Source organism: Stegodyphus dumicola, chromosome 5 (genome assembly GCF_044657685.1).
Source record: "Stegodyphus dumicola isolate Sdum_Otavi_A_Nest chromosome 5, ASM4465768v1".
Lineage (NCBI taxonomy): Eukaryota > Metazoa > Arthropoda > Arachnida > Araneae > Eresidae > Stegodyphus > Stegodyphus dumicola.
The window spans coordinates 179630093-179657106 of NC_140772.1; positions in this window are offsets into that span (position 1 = coordinate 179630093).

A 27014-nucleotide genomic window follows, 5' to 3' on the forward strand; every position below is an offset into this window, starting at 1 on the left:
CTTTGTCACAACAGCCAATCATCATAGATCGCTTTAGAGTTAACACAGGGGAATCTGGTTCTCCATTACAAACAAACTGATAGCATTCGAAACTGATTGATTGAAAACGAACAACTTGCAATTTCTTTCGAAAGGAAGTAAAAAACCGCACATCTTTCTTTCAATAGTAAAACAGGCATAAAAATTGTGCGAAACAGTTGTTCATGTGAAACAAATGCGTGTGTGATATGGGCCTAAAAGAATCGTATTCTTCACTCGTAAAACGTGTACTAAGGGCTGCCCTTCGTAGCGACGAAATGCAAAAGATCATACCTGGTCAATAACAGTTTCAAAGCGTTTTCAGAAAACCCAACGCAGGGCTTAGTACTTGTAATTTCTTCAAAATGTGGCAACGAAAAGATTCGAATATTTACATTTGGTAAAAATACGAATGAACTAATTAATGAAACATATATTCATTTTGTAATAATAATGAGCCTCAAAACATTTTTCATCCATCTCAGTCAGTTAAAGGTTAACGTAAAAAGCCAGAAACAAAACTGTATAAAATACTACAGTATAAATTCCATAAAACAAATACGAATAATTATACGTATTCATGTAATGTATGCACATAATATCATGTTCAAATTATTAATTTTCTACAATTATAATGTATATATTTGTTTAAAAAATAAGCTTTACAAAATTATTCTTTAAGCATTTTCGAAAATTTCCACTATTATTTCGCATTTATATTTTTTTCTAAGGTTAAAATTTTAATCACAAATAATTATGCAATTTTAATGGAATCTCGTATTTATAAAAAGAGACTTTCCCTGTTTCCCCACTTTTGTCGTAGCCCGCATTATTCCAACGATGGCTTAGAAAATATTGCGTAATATATGATACCAAGACACACTGAGCAGCGTTGTAACAAGGATTAGTGCATATAGGGTTTTTCGCAACTTTTTAAATAAGAATAATTAAACCTCATGTATTATAGTTTAAGAAACAGAAACTACAAACAAAATATCACTTTTTCAGATCATGTAAGCGCTATAAGGTTTAACATTGCACTTAGTTTGTTCTTTTTTTTTCACGTTATTGATGACTAAAAACACGAGGCGATTGATTGATGAGAAATGTATAACATGATTTAATTTTGGGATTATTTTCTGAGTTGCGGTCTTTTTCAAAGTCAGCGATGCTTTTGTAAAACATGTCGCGTAATTATTTTTTACCTCTCTCTCATTAATCTTTTTCCTTAGAACAACTTCATTAATCAGAGCCATTTTCGATAAAAAAATTGATATTTTATGTCAAAAAAATTTTTATTATAATTATAATTATGTTCGTCATGTTTTTTCTTCATTTCACGTCATTTTTTCAGCGTTATTTAACAATTTATAATAGAGGATTAGTCGTCGCTCGAGAAGTTTTGAATAAGCATGTCCCATATTTTAAAATAAATAGTATCCGTAATATATATTTATCGATAACTGATGTTTAAATGTGATATGAAAACTTCTGTAATAATTGTTTGTCCTAAATACCTCTGCCTTCAAAACTTAAGGCAATTAACAATGATACGTATGTGTAATATAGGTACTTATAATTATATTAAAACAATAACTGATTTCGCACTTTCTCCTTTATTTCGTCACATAAATATTTAACTTGAAATAAAATTTGGACATTTCAAATTCTTAGAATTATTTGTATGACCTGACTTAAGATCAAGTGGTTTTATGTGTTAAATTTAAGAAAGAAAGATTACAATTCCTGCCTGTCTGCTATATCTATGGACAAAACTCTTACGATCATTAAGGCACGATTAGAGGAAAACATCACATGGCAGAGACACGATGCTTGATAAAGCGAGATATGGAGAGCAAATTTTCGAATTCGCTGCGATTTATCCAGCATACCGTCACAACAAATAAAGACTCCCCAAAGGAAAGGAAGAATTTTTATAATTTATTATTACACATCTGGCCATCTAAAATGCACTGCTACGAAGGAAGCATCCAATAGGCTTGAAATTTTCATCAGGCATAGCCCTCGATAAAACATGCAAATGGTTAGTTAGTATTGCAGCGCACGTGTTAATCGAATAGGCCCATAAGAAACAGTATAAAAGGAGAAAACAACGGTTATTTTAAGTTCTGAAATAATTTATTCTCGCGCTTCGCTTTAGAAGCTATGGTGTGACTCATCGGAAACAAAGAAGTCAATTGGGGAAATTTCCGGTTTTGACAGAGGGAAGCTGTAGTTCATAGACGACTGGATTACATTACGAAGCCTATCTGTCTGAGGGAAGGCATACGTCCTATAGCACTTAGGAAAGTGTATGACTAGCTCATTTTCCCACTGTATTTAAAGAAAACCATCGAAATTTCCCTACAGGCAGTCCGGGTTATACAGCCTACCATGGTTAAGCTATTTCACAGCTCGAATTCTGGTTGGCTGTGGCACATAGTCATTACTGAGTATCCCTTCGAAATGTGTGCTCCTGTTTCTCAAAATCAAGCCATAGTAACACAAGTATAGATTTGGTGACTACAGCATGGAGTAACCAACCGACAGGTCTTTTTGGTGTATGGAGTGGTGAGGCATTAGCTTCTCCTCTCCGTACACCAAACGAACAAGCATGTTGCGAGCAGGGCAATGAAGAATCCCAAAGAAACACAAAAAGAAGCTTACCCTTTAGCCTCGTTGCACAGCGCTTGTGTTCGTACATACCATTCGACGTTCTTGGAGAAGAGGCGAATCTTTCCAAGACCCACCACTTCTGCGATTACCTTTGACTGTACCACAGGCGTGGCAGTGTTTTGAACTACAGACGTGAATAAACGAATTTATTAATTAAACTATTATTAATTAAAATTAAAACATACGCTGCTGACTAGTAGACTTAAATAATACCTATTTGTTTAAGTTAATGGCTTTTGTATTCAGAACCCTCAGGTTTTAACTGAAACAATATAACTTCAAGAAAATTAACTGCTTAATTTATTTAATTTTCCTGCAAGTATTTCTCTAAGTCTGAAGCCTTTACTTCTTCATTTGTAACTTTAATTTCAAATAGAAACGTTAGAAGCCGTTGCAAAAAATAAAGGAAGCATGTCCAAAGCTGACCTTCCTATCAAAGAACAAAGAGTTACCAATAATAGTCAAATATTTCTCAATAATTCCGAAATTTTGTATGCAGCCTTTTCCTTTTCAATAATTATACAACAGATTTTGAAGTTTATTTTATGCCAAGCGTATTATCTTCCACTTTTATTTTGGTCATATTAATGATTTTCTTAAAATAGTTGGAATACAATCTGAAATCAAACTATTCATTAGTTAAAATTATACACTCTTTCTTCAGGGCTTTACTTAGGAAAAGTGTAATTAAAATTTGTTTTTAAAATATAATTTCAGCAACTATCTTAAAAGAATTCTCACGACATGACTTGATTTTTAATAAATTTCATTTTCTTCATTCGATTACGTTTTTTTCTTTAAATAATCCTCTGAATTAGTAAGTTGTTTCCAGATAATAGTATATTTCATCGTGTTGAATTCTATCTGAAATAACTTCATTTGTGATTCTTTACAAATTTATAACTACTTAATAAATTGAAAATTTTGAATATAGGCTTCAGAAAAACACATAAAAAATAATTAAAATAATGCATGACTCCTTTTGAGCTGCATTTTAACTCACTATTAAAACAAAAGCATAAACAAACTTTAATTTTTGCTAACATTTCAGTTTTCTAGAATTTTTGAAATCCTTAGACACATTGAATGCACTATCGCGATATTTCTGTCATACTATGTTTTATAATTACTTTTTGTAACCGCGGTTTAATATCCTGTAATGATATGAAGTAAAGAAATTCTATTGCAGCTGTATTTTTATTCAATATTTTGAAAAGTGATGTGTTTTCTTCTCGTTTCCATTTTATTGCAATATTTTATATAACAATATTTTATTTTCACATTGTTTTCTCCTTGGCGGTTTTCATCTGCGAACTTTCGCTCCATCGACGACAACTTCTTACTTACACATTTGTGAGGATATAAGAAAACAACTCCACGTAGAAACAAACGTAGCTAAGATGCCGCAAAATATTGTTGCAATTCTTGTTTGGTTGTTTTGCAGTTCTCGTCGCTTTGTTTGGTAGTAGTCAGTGTTATTGCAAACCACCAAAAAGTATTTTCAGCGAAAGATTCTCATCAAAAGAATTTAATAATTCGGAAAAATGAAATCTTGTGAGAATTGCAGTACATTCCATTGTAATTAACACGGTGTGTAATTTCACATTTTTTATTATATAAAAATGTGTAACATAATAATTTGTTTCCTTTTATAATGCTTCCATAAACAGACCTATATTTTACATATCTATATTTTTTATATAGCAAACTATATTTTACATAAGAGTTTTGAGTTAGAAACATATTCTAAAATTAGACACATAATCCAAGACTGGCACAGATGTCATAGAAAAGCTTAATGCATTTTGAGGAAACTCTTATCCTGAAGTATATTCAGTTCCTTCCCCTGTAAATCTATTGCCAGTTTAAGTTTGTATAAGGGCATAAAACATAACTACGCCCTTTAAATAATAAAATTCAGAGATAGATATTATAATAATGCTTAGTAATTTTATTAAATTAGACAGCTCCACTTTTATTTTACACATTTGTTTTATTAGCTAAGATTATTCTCAGTTTATAGAAAAGGAATGCAAAGTTTTTTATTTAAAAATTTATATTTGATATTGTGACATTATGGAGGAGGTGGGGAAAGTTTGTATTATAGGTGAAGTTTCTGTAAATTTACATCTTTTCAGCAGAAAAAAGATTTCTCGCGCATTTTCTGTATATATGTTGATGGTAATAACCTGGAATCATATACAAAAAGAAAAAAATAATCATAATGAATTTGGGAAAATGGTTTTTCTGTCAACTAACTCTGAATGCTTTTTATGGTCTAACATGTGAAATGAAATTACAAAATTGCAAAACCAGTAAACTTTTGTTTACCATTCAAAGCTCTGCCATAGACTTACGAAATTCTAAACCTCAAATGGTGCAAAATTGACAATTTATACGAATTCCTTTGGTAACAAGCTGTTAAACAGTAATAGAAATAATAAATAAATCACACTGCTTGGAGAGAAGGGAACAGAGAAGCTGAATAATGTTTAATTAAGTAAACAGATCTTGACAGCAAAAAAAAAAAACTATACCTTGTCTACACAAAATAGTAAATGCACATAAATCAAATAAAAGTACTTCGTAGTGCCATGACTTAATTACTCAGGATGCTTATAATCAATCTAGAGAGAAAACACCTCATTTATGCTTACACATTAATCTATGGAATTATTCCACTTTTTCCCTGTGGTATATTTTCAAGAAGAGATGTCATCACAAGATATCTGTTTTCTAAGTTCAATGTCTTAAAAACATTTTCAATCAAACAGTAAACACATATTCAGGGATACAAATGTTTAGTTATTTTTCACGAGTTTCTTGCAAGAGCTAACTATTCTTCAGTTTCATTAAACAATTTTATCTAGTTAACCATTTCTTGCAACCTTACACAAATATTCCGGACAAGATCAATCAACAAGTAGATCAGTTTCAGGATTTCAGAAAACATCAGGAGAACTTCAGGAGGTAAAAAATCCGACAAATTTGAAAGATTTAGTCGAAAATAGTGAAATGGGTGCATGCGGCAAAATAGGTTTAGAACCTGGTATACAAATCATGAACAGTCGCATTCTTAAAAGCGACCTCGTTAATAAACCAAACTGAGACTACGGATAGCTGTCTCAAAAATTTTAACTATATGAAAATATAATATTTCAAAATTTAAATATATCATATTTTTTGAAATTTAATATTTAAATAAAAACTATCTTAAGGGAAATTGGTTTGTAAATTACAATGAAAAGGAGAAATAAAGATTAAAGACATTGGTGAATCATTGGTGTACGCCAGAAGAAAGAGCGCGCTGTATGATCTTTAGGAATATTACCTGTTCAACAAATCCTTTTTACATCTTTGTACGAGGTAAAGAAAGTATTGTAATCTCGAAAAATTTCAGGGATTATATTTCAACAGAAATATCCATGTTGACTGTTCCCGAATCCATCTGAACGAGTATTGTTGAGTGAAGTCTGTATTTCCGGAAAGAATAAAGACCTAATTTTATCCAAAACGGATTTTAAAATAGATTCAAAAGAAATTCTTTTCTGATATTTGTAAGTACGTATGTAGGTACGTATTATGTACAGATATACGTACATATAAACGATGAGCTAGCGAAGGTTGAAATTTTATATATAGGACTGCTGTAACATCTTCTTGTACACCTCATTCTCGATTGCATTCAGCAGTACCAAACATTTATATATATGATATGTATGTAGGTTTTAATTTCAAAACGACAGAGCGCGAATATTGCATTTTGAAATGATTTTATTTTACTAATAAGAAATAGATAAAAGTAATAAAGGTTAAGTAAAAATTAATGTTGCAAGGGATGAATTATCAGTTCACAGGATTCATGTAATGATGAACAATCACAGACAATATTAGTTCCTCCGGCGTTGATAGAATACGTTATAATTTAACGTTCACGGCTAGCTTTAAATAGTATGAAGAGCAACACCAAAGAAGACCGTCTGTCTTCTTTAACTCTTGAAGACCAGCAAGCCCTCTGCTAGCATGAGCTTCGTTCCACTCTCGTCCACGTCTGGACGCTATCTGAAGCTGTCTGGAATGCTCCGCACTGCGCTGTGCTGCGATGACGTCATAATGTTGGTATTCTAATTCAGCATCGGTCGTCGATGATCTCCAAATGTATATAATTACAAAACATTTCTTTTGAAAACAAAACACAAACATGCCTAGATTTTCGCTATAGATTTTGCAGAAAAATTATCTTTAAAGACATAAAGTAAGAAATTTAGAACTAATATTTCACAAAGACTTTGAAATTCATAATTAATAAATTTCAAATAATCATATAAATGGAACAAAGAATTTTAAAATGTTAAAAACAAAACATTTCAAACAAGTCAAATCCCAAATTAAGACACAATAACTCGCCGAATAAGTACTAATTCAGAAGTCAAACAACAAAAATCAGCGTTAATTTTCAATTTCAGGACTAGTTTCGATGGTTTTACCGAACCACCATCCTCAGCTGCAAAACCGCAAAGGAAAATGTTTGTTGTTTGACTTCTGAATTAAGCAAAATCCCACCTCAATTTTGTATATATATACGTACCCAATTCCCATAAACGTTCGTCCTGCCAGCGGCCGAGCGGTAAATCGCTGAACACTGGTAGTTCGGTCCGAGGTTCGAATTCCGCGAACGGGCTGGCTGCATGGGCGTTTTCGTGGTTTTCCCCATGTGTAACGTGTATACGAGCCAGTTTCCCTTAGAAAGTCCTCCACGAAAGCATCCCTTCCCTTAGGCAGATAGCCCTAGTGTGTTTTGCCGTAGTCTCAATAAACCAAACCAATCCATAAAAGTTCTTCCCCGACCTTTACTTCTGCAATCTTTGGTCGCAGTCATATACATTCATCTGCAGACGTGTTTTAAATGATAAAAATACACATGTTTCTGCAATAGCAAATTTGAAAAACAAAATTAATTTAGAACAAATAACGAAATTTAGCTTTTAATGCTGTCTTCCGACTCCTACACCTATATTTGGGAAAGCTCTAAACTCGTATGGAAAAATAAAGCTTGACTCCCGCACGACAAAAATTGATCGGGATATTTAATTTCAAAATTTTCAACTTTTGGTGTCATTTTCAGCCTATTGTATAAAGCGATCTGAGGGAAGAATTTTGGCTGCATTTTGAATGTCTTAAACTGGGATATTGAACACAACAAATGAAAAAAAAAATATCAATGCATTATAACTGTCGAATAAAACTACTAAAATACAATGCCTTTAAGATGCACTTAAATTATACATAACAATTCTAAGCAATGTTTTCAGAAATACTTTAGATGACTTAGATGCTTATTTTCCATTCAGTCAATTCAAAGAGAAAGGATTGCTCGAAATCCTCTCGGCGTTATGGCCGGAAAATTCCGTACAGAAGGCTGTCTTCTATATTCATTATACATGAAAATAGCTAGCTTTTAAATGTATCTGATTTCGGTTTGGATGTATATTGGAAGAAAAAGAATCAAGGTACAAAATGAGAGAGTCATTTTTTAATTAAAATCAATAAAATATCACTTATTCATGACATTTTGAGGAACTTTGAAATTTCAGGGCTAAACCCGTAACGCTCAGAGGGAACGCTAATTCTGCGAAATAAGGTAAATGGAGTGCAGCAAAACATGTCTATAATTTAATAGGACGTACAAGGAAGTCGCATGGTGTCCACATACGATTTTTTTCATAAAGTAAATACATTAATAAAAAAACAGTTACTTTTCAGTCGCAGTCATGATTTGGTCCGCAAAGTCGGAATTTTGTTTGATTAAAGTCGAGCGTGGTACTATGTTTTTATACCACTTCCTTATAAAGTTAGGATGAGTTGTTACTAGCTGCGGGTATCGTCATTTATTTCCAATAACCTTGAAGTTACTATATTTATCTCAACTTTATGAGAATTTAAATATAGCCACTTCATTATCATGAAATATCTATATTCAAAACTTTGGTGGTAACGGAAAAGTTCTGAAAAAATTTGTCGGTTGAACTAAAGACGAGAAAACCAAGAATACTCTTCAGTGTTAGCTTCAGCCTATGATTTGAGGAAAATATGATTTTAATTACAAATGAGCAAGAATGCTTAGCGCAGTTTTACATTATGTTCTAACTGCATATTAAAACTGTTCAAAAATACATTATGTGTCTCAAAATCTATAAAGTGTTTCATCTTAACATTCACTAAATTTAGTGAAGAAGACCATCTTTCACTTTCAGGGTTGGTAGATATAACATCCTTGTGTAAAATCACATTAATTTTTCAATATTAATTCAGGTTAAAATATTCGAGACGGCCGGTCTTCCGATTTTATTCCGTTTTTTCAATATTCAAATGTTGAACATAACAATGGGTCTCATTATTAGACCCCTGGCCAAAGGGTATTTTGTAAAATTTCGAAACAATTTAAAGTAGCATTCTAGAATAGAACCATTTTTTATTTGATTCAGTAATAGTATGAAAAGGATATTCCAAAATATTCCGTTAGACGTTTAACCTCTTCACATTGATTCTCTTATCCGCATACATCGAGACATGAAAAAAAATTTGAAATATCTGAGTAAAATATAAACAGGAGTTTTACTAAACATGAAACAAATGAAGAAGATATTCATGAAATGTGAAAGTACCAAAGTATATCCTCATGGTTACAGCTTTTTTTCATTGCATTATTTACAACAATAACAACATAACTCTATTTTTGAATTTTTGAGTTTGAGGAGGGGCTTGATGGTAAAAGATTTGCCTGTATTAAAGAGGCAGGTGGGATACATGTCCAAATTATAAGCTGTAAACGAAATTTAAAACGCGTGATGATCCGCTAGGAAATTACGGTTTCTGTTACTTTAAAATGAATTGTGAATTCAGGAAGCTTAAATTTTATTCCACATTTAAAGTCAAGTGGTCTTTTACCTTGAACCTGTTTCAAGAAAAGATCTGTTTAAGCCATTTTGCTTTTATTCCGTGTTTTCTGTTTTGGATGAATTACACTGCATTCGCTTCACGAAAACTCTTGACTAGAGATCTTCTTTATATTTGTTAGGCTTCTCGCATAGATGAAGGTGATCCTTGCGATACAAAAACTTCAAGTTTGATATAATTATCATAATCTAGTTCCTGCCATTGTAATTTTTTCTTCTCAGATATATATTCAAAGAGATCCCTCTCTCTTTTATTTTTAGAGATCCATCTTAAGCTACTTTTCTTTATCTGGAACAAAAACATAATTTACTCATTATTGAACAGATCAGTTTGCTTTTGAAGAAACGAAAATACTAATTAATTTCTTGAAATATGCAAGATTTGCATTTAATAAATAATAAGATTTATTGTTATACTTTTGTTTTTATTTTATTTATTTATTTATTTATTTTTGTTTTTTACTTGACGGGAGTTAGTGAATCAGTGAAGAGATAGAAATGCTGGTAAAATTACAAAATCCGACCCCTCGTAAATTATTAATTATGTAATCAAATATATAAATATATAGTAAAAGTAAATTTGTTCAGATAAAAATTTCGATTTCAGGAGTTTCTTAAAATTAAATTTTCTCAAGCATTATTCCAAGAAAAATGCGTTTGTACTATCTTAAATTTTGCCACTACTCAAGAACTAACATTTACGTCCAAATATGATTTTTAGCAGATTCATTAACCTTTACGTGCGCACTCATTACCTGTTGCAAAATGGTTAGTGTTCTGTACTCATTTTCTTCTTGCTTCTCTTACGGCATCAAGTCAACAACTATAAATAACTTAAAATACGTGATTAGTTTACAGGCGGAAGAACTTAAGAAACATGGTAAAACTCTTAACTTTTGGGAACCCACTAATGGAGAAATTAAAACAAATAAGCACCAATTCATTCAGATTCAACCAGAAACAAGGTCTTCCGGGTAGAGAGTTAAACCTCAGAACAGAAGAGCAATAAAATAGATCTAAGATAGTTCTGTATCTTTATTACAGCTCTTAAGAGAGGAATAAGAAGCGAACTGGGGTTATTTTCTGATCTTATCTAAAATTTATGGATAAAAAAACTGCCTTCGACGCCATTCTATGCTCTTGAAGGAGCAATCCCTTTCCGCAAAAGCTATCGCAAAGACATTCTTGTTCTAACAAAGAAGACGTTGACCATGGATGTTGATAAAGGTCTTCGGATAAAGGATAGTTATCATTGAGCCCATTGTTCTTCTACGCTTTATTGGATTACACAGTTTATAACTATTTTTGCCTTTACGTTGCTTGTAATTTCAAGCACTTTGGTTTAACTCCAATTAGCCTTTTTTTCTCCAAAAAGCAGATTGCCCCTTATATAGTAAGATATTATGTCATTCAGTTTCTTACACATTTAAAGAAACATTTTTAACACTGATTTTTATATTTTGAAAACTTTTAAATCTTTTTAAACTTCAAAATTGCTGTAACTTCTATTGGATACTTTCATTGTGAATTCCTTCTAATTTACACTTCACCAAATTTGGTATTGCGCATTTAATTCAGAAACAAAGATGGAATATAAAATTCGTCACAGTATTCTAATTCTGAAGTACTAAAATTTGAATGGAAAGGCAAATTCATAATTCTGGCTTAAACTAGAAAGGCAAAGCAATGCAATCTCATATAATTAAATTTGCAGAGGTTTGCTTCAACTAAGAATAACAATTTCAAAGCGAAAATGTAAGGCAAAACGATGTCCATAAAATAACTTGTGAAATCTTCTCATACTAACCCGTAAATGAAGATTAGGACCCCTTGTAAGTCGCTGCTGGTGTTATTAACAACACACTACGAATATCTATTTAAAGTATACATTGCATTCCTGTTTCTTTAGATATGTCACGGCCGTGTGGAAACCAGATGAGGTGCACTACATATCAGTCTTAGATGCCTGTCTTTAGCTATGCTGGGTTTATAGCCAGAAAATATTTTATTTAAATTGAAGAAATGGAATGTTAATTTTTATGCTTAGAATCCTCCACATTTATGTATAAAAATAGCTTTTCTTCATATTCGGTAATTTTGCCTTGGTGTTCGTCATTCCTTTCTTCGTGATTATTTTTGTAGCGTGTAATAAGTGACCATAAGAATGCTTTTCACCCATTTTTCACTTAGAAATAATATTCTATATTCATCATATTTTGCTCAGTTAATATTCCTGTTACCACATCTAATAACCAAAATATCCTGAAATAAAGGGGCATTATATTGCATGTCCAAAGCAGCATAGTTTCCTTGCCTTAAAAATAAATACACTAAACAAATGTTGTCTTAAATAATTTTAAAAATGAAAAAATATAAAAAAATAAATCTGAAAGCTTTCAGATTTATATTATGGCCAAAGGGACATTTTTTTCAAGGCGGATTCAAAACGAGAGTTGAAAAGTGTTACAGACATTAAAAGTCTTTCAACTAATACCAGTACTGTTAGACATTATAATATCTTTGTAATCTTGTAGTTCTACGCTTGTAGAGTCATTAGGTTATTTTTAAAGTAGAAGAATTGAGAAATGAGCAATGCCCTCGCCGAAACTGGAATCTGGACCTCTCAAGTACGCGCGTTTGTTAACCATTGCACCACGAAGGCATGCTGTAAGGAGAGAGAAAATGTACTCTCCCTTTTAAAGGGAGACTGAGGATTAGGGGACTCAAACGCGAAATCTCGTTGGTGAAGAATCATCATCCACCACCTTTTAGTTCTGGCACCACTGCAGAGTCTTCAGGATTTTTATGAAGTGGGATACGTGAAAAAAGAGCAATGCCCTCGACGGGACTCGAACCTACACCTCTCAAATACGCGCCGAGTGTGCTAAACGTTACACCACGAAGGCATGGTGTAAAGGAGGGAGAAAATACCTTATATATTCCCAGTTTTAAAATGCGACTGAGGATTAGGGGACGCAATCGCCAAATCTTGGTTGTGAAGAGTTATTATCCATCACCTTTTAGTTCGGGCGCCACTGTAGTGATATTAGGTTTTTTGATGCTAGAGACGTGAAAAAGAGCAACATCCTCACCGAGACTCGAACCTGGATCTCTCGAATATGCGCCGAGTGTGCTAACCGTTACAATACGAAGGCATGCTGTGAGGTGGGAGAAAATACCTTATACGCTACCAACATAATACCAGTAAGAAATGTAAAGGAACCTCGCACATAAAGTACCCTTTCTTGTAAAATCACGTGATATTCGTATTAATGGAAAGGTTTAAAATCGTTGAGTTTGTTAATCAAAAATTCGTTAGCCTTTTACAGAATATGCAGTAGATAATAAAATTAATTCAAACTCTGGACTTTCAGATGCCCATATTCGAGTGAAGGACTACGTTATTCAAAATTTGATGTCTATAGGTGCCATTGTTTGTTCACATTACGAGAAACATACAAACATTCATGAGATTCTTCATTATTTAATTTCTTTAAATATAATGCAGGGCTCTAATATTTGGTAGCAACTATTTGAAAAAGCCTTTAGCCTTTCTGGGCTAATCCCATTTGGGTTTAAAAAAAAACTTATAGCAAATAAAACACTTACATTAAAGCATTATATATACGGCTTCATTACAGGGATTAATATGCGTTGTTTATATACTTTTAAAACATATTTTTGAATGTTGGGTGATTTACCTATATGTCCGGAGCATTATGCTTGAAACATGTCTCTGCCCCTACTGAACTTACGCACATTTTCCTTTGTGCAGCAACTGAAAAATAACATTTTAACTGTAGGACACCATGTCCAAGTATCTTATATTTCCTCATATAACAATCCCATAAATCTTCTGCAGCTTATTAATAAATTCAATTAGTAATTTGATTTTACCAAGCAGTCGTATTTTTTTTTCTGATTCTTTTTAAGACGTGTAACTATGGCAACTATTTGTTCCTAAAATGTCCGTAAACGCCGATTCAAAAAATATTATTATTTTAGTATAACTAAATAAGAAAACCTATTGTGAAACTTCAGGTAAACTTTTAAGTGTATTCGAAACTTTTGAATATTATATTCAGTAGATTAAAATTGCCATGATATTTCCATGATATTGCTGTGGTGTGGTAAATTGCGCTTAAGCTAGCCTTTTGATAAATTTGTTTTTAATCTGCGAATCTTTTTGTGCTTTATGTTTACTTTTTTATTTGTTTACTTATTCCAAGAAAAACACGTCTTACGTGATTACTTAAGGCAATCTTCCTCTTCTGCAGAATTGGAGTCTCGTCTTGATTCGTTTCACTCAAATGTTTTGTAAGTAATCTAAAATTCAAACAAGACGGGGAAAATTCAGCCGTTTCCACTAAACGTTTTGTTAAGTATGAAATGTTTTAACATCGAGTAGATAGGATGATCTCCTGTTGTATAGCTTTCCTTTAGAAGATTACAGATATAAACGAAATTTTGACTGTACAACTATACAATTAAGTCTTCTTTAGCATGAACTGGTACTAGAAGTTTGGCAAGAAGAAGAAGAAAGTTTGGCAGGAATCTTATCGCTTAAACTAGAAGATAAATACAGCAGCGAAAGGGTATAAAAGACACTTTTAATTGAATCCAAGTCTTTACAGATCGCACGGACTTACAATTTCCCCAGCCACTTTCGGTAAAGAACTTAATAATGGCAACAACTAAAGTAAAAAGGTAACCTAATAATTCGAGACTACACAGATTAATTTAAACTATTAGGTTGACTCAGAAACCTGCACTGGCATGATATTAATTTCGGTGACAAGAAGCGAAGCCAAGATTCAAAATTCAAACAGCTGGAAGAAACAATAATATGCGCACTCAATACCGAAAACACGCTCTGACTAACCATTTTCGCTACTTCAATTTAAATATATCGTCATTCACATCCTGGCGAGGAGACGCGAAGGAAATCAGAAAGAACAGAAAAGCTAACAAACTCAAAAAGGTTTCAGTAAAATAAAAATAATAAAAAAAAATCTGAAATGTTTCAGATTTTAAATTACGTCCAAAGGGGCGTTTTTTTAACATTTTGTGTGTTACCTTTCTTTATTAAATATCATGTTCCTCGCACTTAAACCATAAGATCCAGTGCAACAGAAATATCGCAAAATAGTTTTAAAACGAACATATCTTTAGAATTTCCGATACAGAGACTCACGCGCTGGAGATAAAAATGTTTTTCTGCACAAGGTTGCCATTGCTCGCTTTGAAATCCTTGAGTTTGTTAATCAAAAATTCGTCAAAGTTTTAAAAAATAGGAAATCGATCATAAAACAAATTTCAAATTTCAAATTTGGTCTTCTACATGCTCATATTCGTTGAAGGATTACGTTATTCAAAATTCGGTGACTCTATGTACCGTTGTTTTATCACAATACGAGAAATATACATACATTTATGCAGATTTTTCATTATTTAATTTCTTCAAATATAATGCAGGACTCTAAGATTTTGTGGCAACAGTTTGAAAAGTGAACCGACATTTATGAGTCCGACGCAAAATGCCAAAACGAAACTAATAGTCCTTCGGGATTCAAATCCCTTTGGACTAAAAATAAAAAAAAAAAAAAAAAAAAAAAAAAAAAAAATCTGAAATGTTTCAGATTTTAAATTACGTCCAAAGGGGCGTTTTTTAACATTTTGTGTGTTACCTTTCTTTATTAAATATCATGTTCCTCGCACTTAAACCATAAGATCCAGTGCAACAGAAATATCGCAAAATAGTTTTAAAACGAACATATCTTTAGAATTTCCGATACAGAGACTCACGCGCTGGAGATAAAAATGTTTTTCTGCACAAGGTTGCCATTGCTCGCTTTGAAATCCTTGAGTTTGTTAATCAAAAATTCGTCAAAGTTTTAAAAAATAGGAAATCGATCATAAAACAAATTTCAAATTTCAAATTTGGTCTTCCACATGCTCATATTCGTTGGAGGATTACGTTATTCAAAATTCGATGACTCTATGTACCGTTATTTTATGACAATGTGAGAAATATACATACATTTACGCAGATTTTCATTATTTAATTTCTTCAAATATAATGCAGGACTCTAACATTTTATGGCAACAGTTTGAAAAGTGAACCGACATTTTTTGCGTCGGACATTTTTCCGTCCGACGCAAAATGCCAAAACGAAAGTAATAGTCCTTCGGGACTCAAGTCCCTTTGGACTAAAAAAAAAAAAAAAAATCTCAAAAGCTTCAGATTTTAAATTACATCCAAAGGGGCTTTTTTTAACATCTTGTCTGTTACATTTATTTATTAAATATCATTTTATTCGCATTTAAACCATAAAATTCAGTTCAAGAGCAATATAGCAAAATAGTTTTAAATTGAGCATGTCTTTAGAATTTCCGATACAGTCTCGCGCGCTGGAGATAAAAAAAAAAGTTTTTTTTTTCTGTACAACGTTCCCATTGCTCGCCTTGAAGTCCTTGGGTTTTTTTAACCAAAAATTGGCTAAAGTTTTGCAAAATATAAAATCCATAATAAAACAAATTCCAAATTTCCAATTTGGGCTTCCACATGACCATATTCGGAGGAGGTTTACGTCATTCAAAATTCGATGGCTCTATGTACCGTTCTTTTATCACTATGCGAGAAATATACAAACATTTATGCAAATTTTTCATTGTTTAATTTCTTCAAATATAATGCAGGACTCTAAAATTTGGTGGCAACAGTTTGAAAAGTGAAACGGACATTTATAGTGAACCAACGCAAAATTGCAGAACGAAAACAATAGTCCTTCAGGGAGAAAACCCCTTTTGACTAATAATATACGTCTCATGTATTTCAAATTTAATTAGTTCTTATATAGAAAACATTTCAAAGATTTTAATCCTAAGCCTTATGTAAAAACATTTCTGAAAAAAAATCACTCGACCTTAGGACCTCCTACAAGATCAACTGTCGTGAAAGAAAAAGAAATAAATATCTAGACATTAGTGGCATAAATCGTGCAGCAAAGTTAAATTTACATGTTATTTTAAGTAAAATCTATGATATTTTATGCTTTTTTTAAATTTCATATTTTTTTATTTAAAATATTTGTAAGGCATAATTATTCCTGTTTATTGCTTTTTGAAAGATAAAACTTGCATTTGTAATTATGATTTTATTATTGTTTATGATACGACTCCTTCGGTTAAAATACAAGTTATGATTATTTATAATTTATTATAACTACTTTATAGTTTATTATAATTAGGTTAAAATATAAGCTTAAATTTTCATAATTCACTACTCCTTTAAATAATCACACAGCATTTTTAGAAACTAAAGTTATCTTTTTGGAAACCTTAAAAATTCCGTTTCAAATAAAAGATACACTTTGCTAAATATAGAGCTTTTATACTGCATAAAAATTACAATTAATGTAAATGTGTTAATTATAATCGTTACCTGCAATGTGTAAAATTTAGACTACGATCCAACACTTCGAAGACGTTTTGGCTCTAAGTTTTAAAAAATTAAAATATATAAAAGTATATCTACGAATATAAAATGTGATAAAAAATTTAAATAATTCCAAGTTAAACTTTACGACAAAGTTACCAATTTAAGAAATAATATTCAGAAATTCAAAATACCGGACGTTCAGTCATGTCTTTAAAGCAAGCTATTCGAAACAGAAATACCAAACGATATCAAAAGACAAAAAATAAAATAAGACAAAATAACTTGTTATTGAGTTACTCCCATGTAAATTAATATAAATTAGCTCACGGAAATTCATGCTATTATATCAAAGAATCTTTTCAATGCAAATTTAACTAAGTATGTTTTTGCTAGAACTTGCACATGAATTTTGCAATTAATATTTCCTTCGAGGGAAATTCAAAATTCCCTCGAACAATTTCTGTTTTTCGAGGATACGTTCTGCGTAGTCAAAAAAGCACTTTATTAAAGTTTTTTAGTGAAAGAAATTAATTTTTACCAGAACTGGCAATTTAACTATAGACAGATATCTTAGTTCCAATTCATTAAACAAAATGCTAGAACATAACTTTCTCTTACTCACAATGCATTCGGCGATACTTTCTTAAACATAAACATAGTTATTCCTACCGACTGCGCTAAGCATATGGAATACTGTACTAAATAATATATTAAAGTATTTAAAACTATTTATTATAGCAGGAAAATGAATATTATACAAGAAACAATATGGCAAAAAATAGTAAAAGCAAAATTTTGAGAGATAAATTCAAAAAACGCTTTTCTTTGCAACTGGGAAGAAGCTGAATGATGTACAATAAAAAAGTAAAAAATTAAAAGGTAAAAGAAGATGAAAAGGAAATAAAAAAACTAGGCGTATTCTTCGTATTACAAAGCAAAAATGTGGATAAGAGATTCGATGTTTCATCAGATTCTTTCGCGAACTAGATTACATTTTCGTTTTCCAGGCGTACCTTCTGATAAACTTTATTATAGAAGTTTTATGAGACTCTGTGCTTTTAAGCCACCACTTTATTCATAGTTCAAAAGTTTTTCAAAAAAGAAGTAGCAGTAACAGTTTGGATTCACAGCCTGTTATTAAAACAATAAAGTAATCTGAGTCTCTGGCAATACAGACATGTTTATTTTGCAGATATGTAGGGAATGTTTAGTTTTTTTCATAAGATCAGGAATTGTAATAAAGTTAAGCACAAATCCTAAAATAATACTGCCTTATTTCTGTAAACCTCTAATTCCTGGATCAGTTACTCATATTTTAATAAGATTTGACTTCCTGCCACTTATAAAAGTGTAAATAATTTTTATTTGTCTTTTGAGGTATATAATTTCAAAAAATTTAATTGCTCATGTTTACGTATAAATAAAGAATTAAACATTTTGATAGAAACAGTATTTCTTGACTTTATAGCCTCTAACAGGCCTTGCCTTTGTTAATAGCGAAGGGAATGAAATATCTCAAAATCATTTCAAAATTTAAGGACTAAATATTTTCTCATTAAGAGGATTAAGTAAACTATAATATTTGCGTAATACCTCTTCATATGAAGGACACGATGCAGTTCTTATGGGAAAGAATTTCTCCAAATATTAATCCTAAAAACATTTGCTATGATAATTTTCTTTGTTATTAATTTCTGGATATTTTTATTTTAAACTGAAAATATGGTTTTTGAATATTTGATTCTGAGCATTGTTTTCATACTTTAGGTTGACTTTTTCCCGCAACAGTCCTAATTTACATGGCCAAATGTCCAAACGTTTCCCAAATTTCAAAAATGACCCAAAAGACCTAGAAACTCATACCAAATAACACACGAAATCTAATTAGTTTGAAAAGCAAGAAGAGTATGAAAAAAAAAGCAGTAAATTTAAATAAAAATAAAATATACTCTGTATACATTCCTCTTCCAAACTTTTAAAGACATTGGTCAAATTGGAAACTTTAAAGCAATGACAACAACATTAAAATAAAATGAAATCATAAACATCCTTTACAGGAACTGATAAGTACAGGGAAATAGTGTGTATGTTTGTCTCTTACTCCTTACCTGCTGCTTCGTAGTGTAATTAAAAGGCACGTCCGCCTAGTGATCGAAAGTTCCGAACTTAGTTACGTGGAGGGCATTACAGAAATTTCAAGTTCCATGCTTCGACAAACCTAATAGTCTTTACAAATGCATAACGAGCTAATAAAGGATAACTGACCAAAATTCATCACCCTAAAATTAGCCATTGGATCCCGATACTTCGCCAGTGGTATTTTAAGTGGGAGAGAATGTAAGGTTTCCCCCCTCCTTGCTGCGTGCCTTCATAGTGTAGTTGGAGAATTCGTTCTACTAGTAAAAGGAAAATCAAGAGTACGAGACCCAACGAAGGATTTCCGCATTTTTTAGGCTTCCTGCTTCAAATTAAAATGCCTAATGTTCTCTACGAGTGTTACAAAGAGAGAGAAGCAGCTAAATAACATCTTCATCATGTTTTACACATTAGGGTGAATATTGAAGTAGTAAGTTGCCTGTTCATACGCTAACGAGTAACTTTTAAAGAACTTTAAAGAAGACCATCAGACTGAACTTTAAGAGATAAAATTCTAACTAGCAAATATATACTACTTTGCATTCCTGCCAGCTAGAATGTTTAAAGTGTGGCTTTACTATCTACCGATGGTGATAAATGAAATATAACTACGCTTACCATATTGCTTCGACATTAGTAGATACTCTTCCACTTACTATGATCATGTTTGTCCACGGCTCTTTTGATAACATTAAACGATGAGAAAAAATGTCTTTCAAAATAGCAATGGAAACATCTTGAAATTATTGAATTTATTTATACGTTCGGTAGCTTTCTTCTCTTCACCTATGGTTTCTGCAATAACTCAGTTATAAGAATCTTCGAAGACCTAGGCATTGGCGGATTATTGGGTCTATTAACACAGGTCACTAGAATACATGCTGCAAGATTTTCGCCTTTCCTAATGATTTTCGTTTTATCACCGGGATAACGGTTCTCGATAGGTCGACGAATGTCGAAGATACTAGTACTCCTTTCAGGCCCTTACATTTCTTGGGATATTCCACGAAGCCATACCGGAATTTTCTATTTTCATCTATGGATCCACGAAGTAAAAATTATGTTCTTGCTAGTACTGTGATATCGTCTTCCGCTATTATTTGGTGAACAGATTTAACTCCTTCATCTTTAATTCCAAGTAGGGTTATATAACCAGAGACAGAATGCAGTCCGTTATTTTTAAAGTCCACAGAAAAACTGCAATTGTTTACAAATACAATATTATCAATTTAATCAAAGCATAAAAGGGTGAGTAATATCTGCTATATGTGCTGTGTGATGTTATGCGGCACACCCAAACGTGATGATGATATCTTCGCAGTATATCACAGATGTCTTCACAGTATCAAGTATAATCAGTAGTTAACTTCAAGCTACTAAGAACGTTAAACACAACTCAAAGCGCATCTAGAGAGCAAATCTAACCCGGAGATACCTCAATTTCCTAAGTACGCTGAACTAAACAACAATTTCTCCGAAGCTGATGTTCTCTCCGGTCTTATATAGTTTTCACCCGGCTGACGAGAAATCACTCGTACTTCTCGAAATAACTGGAAGGCATTTTGGGACTGCATACGGTTATAACTACATTTAAAATCAATTACATTTATTGAGATTCAATACCCATTACGGTAATACAGGGAACGAATCCAAATGTCGCAAAGGATCACCAAGTTTGGCGATTACTCGCTTTAGCGATACAGTCATTTACTGAATGTTACATAGACTTGTCCCTCTATTCTTACTTTCTCGACAAAATTTCTCTTCCTTAGATTTTCATGTTACATTATACAAAAAAAAAAAAAAAAAAAAAAAAAAAAAAAAAAATCCTACAATTCTACATATGATTTCACTAAAATTATTCACATTCGTAACAATATTTTAATATTCATTATAACAATATCCACTATCAAAACATTTAATATTCTCTACATTATACTCAAAAAACAATTCTATACTAGTTTCAAAGTTATTTAGTTTAATTTTTTCCGTTTAATTAATCATCCTCAAAATAATTCAAAACTCTTAAAATTGATAATTTTTAAAAATTAATCTTGTTCACAAAATAATTCTAAAATTCTTAACATAAATTCAAATTTTTTACATATATTCAGCAATATATAATGATTAATCTCATCGCAATTTAAAATAATTCTCCCTGCATAAAATTATGAAATGTTTTATTTAATTTACTAAATAAAATCATGATTCTAAAAATTTCTAACAATATAAAATGTTACGTACTTTAACCAGTAAATTTGTGAGTAAAGTAAATTATTAATAAATTAAAAACTTTTCTAAGTTAGTTGACAAAACATATAAAACAAACTACTAACTTTATAATATAGTTTCTTCATATATAGTTTATATATATTTATAATATATATAATATATATATATATATATATATATATATATATTATAATATGGGTAGTGAGATAAGTAGTATAATTTTTATAGCCTCAGTTGCAACCAGTTGCAACCGGCTTTTGTTACATTCCATATGAAGCGCAAACCATTGAGTAGTTGCAACAGAAATTTCATGGGCGTCTGAAAAGTAATAACAGTTGGCTATCAAAATCATTTGATTACCTCCAACCTACAACTTTTATCTTTGACAATTTTCTAAGTCCAAGGTTGACAGCAAACATTCAAATCATTCTCAACCTTAAAAAGGAAATCTGACAGGTTGTAGCATCTACAGCATATTTTTTACCCATTTAATATGTATCTAATTTAATTTAATTGTATAACTATCAGTACGCATTACAACTATAGACACATTGCAATTGACAATTACAGTAACTCCTCGCAAGCAACATCAGCCTTACTGTGCTCAATATAACTGGTCGTCAACATTTTCCTCTTAGTCTGAACAATCCTCACAATGCACTTTCTGTGTTCTGGTCCTTCTTTCAGTATTCCTTACTTAACTTTTTCTCTGAAGACACAGCACTAAGCTCTAAATATAATCAATTCCGGGAGGACAGCGTACTAAGCTTTTTACTTCCTTGTACGAAGTAAAAAGGAAGTATTGTAATCGCGAAAAGTTTCAGGCAGCATATTTCAACGAAAATATCCATTTTGACCACTATCGAATGCAATTTAACGATGTTTTTGCGTGACATCTGTATATAAAGACAGAATAAAAGACTCTTATCCTCCAAAACAATTATAAAACTGCTTTAAAATGAATTCTGAAGAGAATTTTCCTTGGCGTCTGTACGAACGTACACATTTATCTCGCATAACTCAAAAACGAGTAGCCTCAGAACCTTGAAATTTTGTATATAGGACTATACTTATATATTTGTAAATTACTCTTATATACTCTTATATATTTGTAAATTGTGCATTTTTGCTTTAAAAATGATTGAATTATATTTTTCTTATCTTCCGGTTAAGGTTTTTATGCCTTTAGTAAATCTGCAAGCAATATTTGTACAATTATCAACAATTTAAAAGCTGTTTAAGTGCGGTTAGGCCTTAAGCTTTAAATAACATGGCGGCCATATTTGTTTACATTTGAAACAGCAGAATAGTACGTAGATTTGTTTCCAATCTAGAGAGACTAAGCTTCGCAACAACAAAAATAACGCCTTCATTTATTATTGCGAACTAAATCATGTTTAATCCTTTCTGGAATTTTTTCGAGGAAATAAGTGTTTAAGATATACTTTGTAATTTTTAATACAGATGTTTTGAGTTTTTATGTATTTTAGCCTTGTCGCGAAATGAGAACTGAATTAATAGAATGAGAAATTCTGAATCGTCTGTGAAAAACTGTTTCGTTTTTGTTTTGTTTGCTTAATTTCTTTTATACATCGTTCTAGATATATTAGAGTATTTGAATAGAATACGCGGTAACGATTAGATAATTCTTCAAATGATGTAAATTTTGTGCATTCTTAGTTATAATATGAACGAAGTATAACGCTCTTAAATGAACCTAGCGCCAGAGTGCCTCTATGGTAAACAAATATAGTGAATTTTAAAGAGTGCATTTATTCTATTGTGGTTTATGCGCTATCGACAAAGTAGATTTAATTTAATCCAATAAGTTTAAATGAAATACAAGAGAAAATGAGTATAATTTAATATTCTGTACAAGGAAGTCATGTGGTGTAGACATCAATTTTTTTTCTTTTATCGACGGGATCAAACAGGCTGAAGAGCACTTAACCCAATGGGCCAGCTGTTCTGTCGATGGCGCAAAGAAAGAAAAAAGGCTAGAATTATGCTAGTGTAATAAGAGACGTCGAAGATATTTAACTGGTATTATTCTTCATATTTAAATGTAGTGTTTACGCTTTCCGCGTATATCACAACTTTGCCAAATCATGTATAAATAAGTGTTGATTTTCTAAATTTATGTCTTGCTTTACTTTTGAAACGCCCTATATATATGTAAATATGCATATATCAATCTGAGTCTGCAAGATAAGTGATAACACTGCTGAGAATTATATACCATATAAGTCTTTAGTAATACCATTCAGCACAAGACAGGCAAGTTTATAAAGATGGGCCAATTTTTACTCTGCTAATATTTTTATGCATTTTTTTAGTGCTAATGTTTTACGCATATTTTACAGTGCTAATGTTTTTAAGGTATGAACTTATTATTTTACATTTGTAGATTAGCTTAAATGCAGAATTGCAGAATGTCAACTACATACTGAAAGTCAAACTGTAGATTTAAAAGAATAACACGTAGAAACCATCTGGGGGAACACTAATTATATACAGCAGAATTGCTAGAACATAACATGCTAATTTGGAATCTGCCACAGATGTAAGCATAAGCAAGGATAAACGCTATCAAAATAGTAATAAGTATAAAGATTTTAACTTTATTCCGTAAGTGGAGGGAAGAAGTTTAATTAAATAATGTTAGTTAGGTTCTTTCGGGAAAAATGCTACATAACATTATAACAGATTCACCTAAATAAAGTACACAATTAGCTTTAAGACTTTACTTAGTTTATTTATTCGTGGAAGAATAATTAAGATTCCCTGTAGGGATAATTAAGAAACATATAAAGTCTCTGGAGCTTCAAGTGAATAGTCTCTACTCTCGTCAATTTCTTCATTCAGAGTCACTTTCAGCATTTATTGCACTACCATACTGCTTACACATGATAAATTTCCTAAGTTTCTATATGGTCTAGTCTCGAAAACTTATTTTGAAAATACTTTTATGAAATTTTATCTTCCCATGCAGATATTCTGTATTTCCAATCATGTGTCTACTGGTGGTTATTTGGCATCTTTATCTATCATTAAGAATTTTAAAAGATGTTTTATTTAACTCATTTTGAATTCTCAATTTTAATTATTAACTTTGCTTCATTAGCTGAATTTTTTTTGATTCATTACTAGTTATAAATAACATATAACGTTTTGATAATTAATATCAACAGTACAATAGCTAATGAAATTTTGATTCATTAGGTATAGTTGATGCAAATGTTATACAGTCATCGTTAACGAAATAAATGTTTCTGTCAGGCAGTTCTTAATATAATTATAAGACGTTTTACTAAATGTTTTAAGCCAAAACAACATGTGCTTTCTTAAAACTGTACCTTTCGTGTTGGGGTGGTATCACGTTTCAAATAGAGCATTTTTATAACTCCTGTAAATTAACAATTTCAAATGTCTTTTTAAAGTAGAGTTAAGAATGCTCGTTATTCGAAATAATCAATAAAATAGCAGAAATTTTAAATAAAACTAATCAAGTTTACACAACATAATAATGTTTAAAATTTATTAGTATCATCGCGTTTTTCTTTTATTGCAAAATTCAGACCCAAACGTCAACGTTTCTGTAATAGTTAATGAATTCTGAACGACAGTGTGCCTCATTCCAGTGTTTAAATTCGCTGGAGAAATTATTTTTATAACCACATCTGCTGTCACCAACTGATCGAGCAAAGAAATGTGTAGTGTTGTCGTGATAATCCCTATTTAACTCGATACTTACAAGTATCAAATCCAATTACATGTGCCCAATATTTGCTGGCTTGAAAAACTATCTATAGTACATTGCGTTGAAAGAGTAATAAAATGCTTCACTTACCCATAAACATGGAAAAAGGTCTTCAGAGAACAACTTGTTTGCTCAATCTCACTTTAATGAACTAAGCATTATCTGCATTAAATTTATCAAATTGATAACATAGCACACAAAAACATAAGAACGTAAGAACATGAGAACTGCACCGTCTAATGAAAATCGAAAGCAAAATTTATATCTAATGTCATCGTTCACTATTCATGTATTTCCAAGTTATCCAAATAGCTTGCAGATGTTTTATATACGCACACACTATTCTTTTTTTTTATACACATACTTCTGGTCAGCACAAGGTAAAATTCACGAGAAGGCGAGCCGATGACAATACCAGCAATTTCTTGATGCGAAACTCACATTGACAATTTATTTCAAGACGGTTCAGTTTTTAGCATAATTATTTTATAGCTGGCTTCATTTTCAACATAATCTTTTAGGATAATTTGTGCAATCTCATGCTGCTTCGTTCCTTTTCTCCATCAAAAAAAAAAAAAAAAAAAAAAAAAAAAAGACATAATTCCATGAGTGTGAGATATGCAAGTGGCGCAGCCCCGCATACTCGTTCGAGACATAGTCCACAAAAAGAAAGGAAAACCTGTTTGACGGGTATTTATATGCAGTTCTTCGATTACGATTAATGTTACGATAGTATCCATGCTGATGAACTGCGTGGTGTGAGAAGTTTCATTCTCACAGAATGGCATGCTTTCTTGATAGAAATGACTGCCACTGCTAATGTTTGAAAACTCAGTTAAATCACTCATTTTCATAATTTTCTCCTGGCATTAGTTAAAAAGCGAATAGTAAGAAATTTTTAACTGCTTTAAATGTTTAAATCTCAAATTCAGTTACAATAAAAATTTTATGAATTTTTATTTTTTATTGTTGTATTATATTGCTTTATAATAAGATAAATGTGATTATTATGAAGAAAGAAGAAATATTTCTGCACTAATGTACTTAATTCATAGCATTACGAACAATACATTAGTTACAATAACGCTGCAAAATATTCATAAGAATTGTCAGTTGATGTATAAGAAACTAAATATATTATAACTTACATTATCTGAACATATTATTAAAATTAAAATAAATATTGAAATTAATCAGAAGTATATTTATTACTTTCAAAATCCTTCAGTGTATTAAGCGACTACAGGTAAAGCAATAATCTGTTAGAAAAAAGTCTACTGGGATATAAATGTAACATTCTGAGATATAGTTTCTAGTCAGACCACGTGAGAGATGAGTTGAGAGGCTTTTGCGTTGACTTAATAGAGGAAAGACTTTCGATTCAATGAATGTATCAATCATTTATAATTTCCTAATCAACTTTCTGCTGTTTCCTCATTTGAGAGCATCCATGTCTATTTTAGTTCACTATTTCAAGAATTAAATCATTTGCACCGTATATTCAGTAATTTACTAGTTGTTTCTCCTGATTTCTTAGCATGCCTTCGTGGTGTAGTGGTTCTCACACTCGGTGCGTATTCAAGAGTTCCAAAGTTCGTGTCCCGCCGAAGGCGTTTCTTATTTTTCATCTCTGCTGCTTTCAAAAAAGACCAGAATGTCATTTGAACCCACCTTCTTATGGTTCATACTATAATTTTTAAAAGAATAAAATTTTACGCAAATGAAGTAATGGTTTTAATTGCCGCATTTTAACTTGTAGGGTTTATATTTATTTTAACTAACATTTATTTTAAGT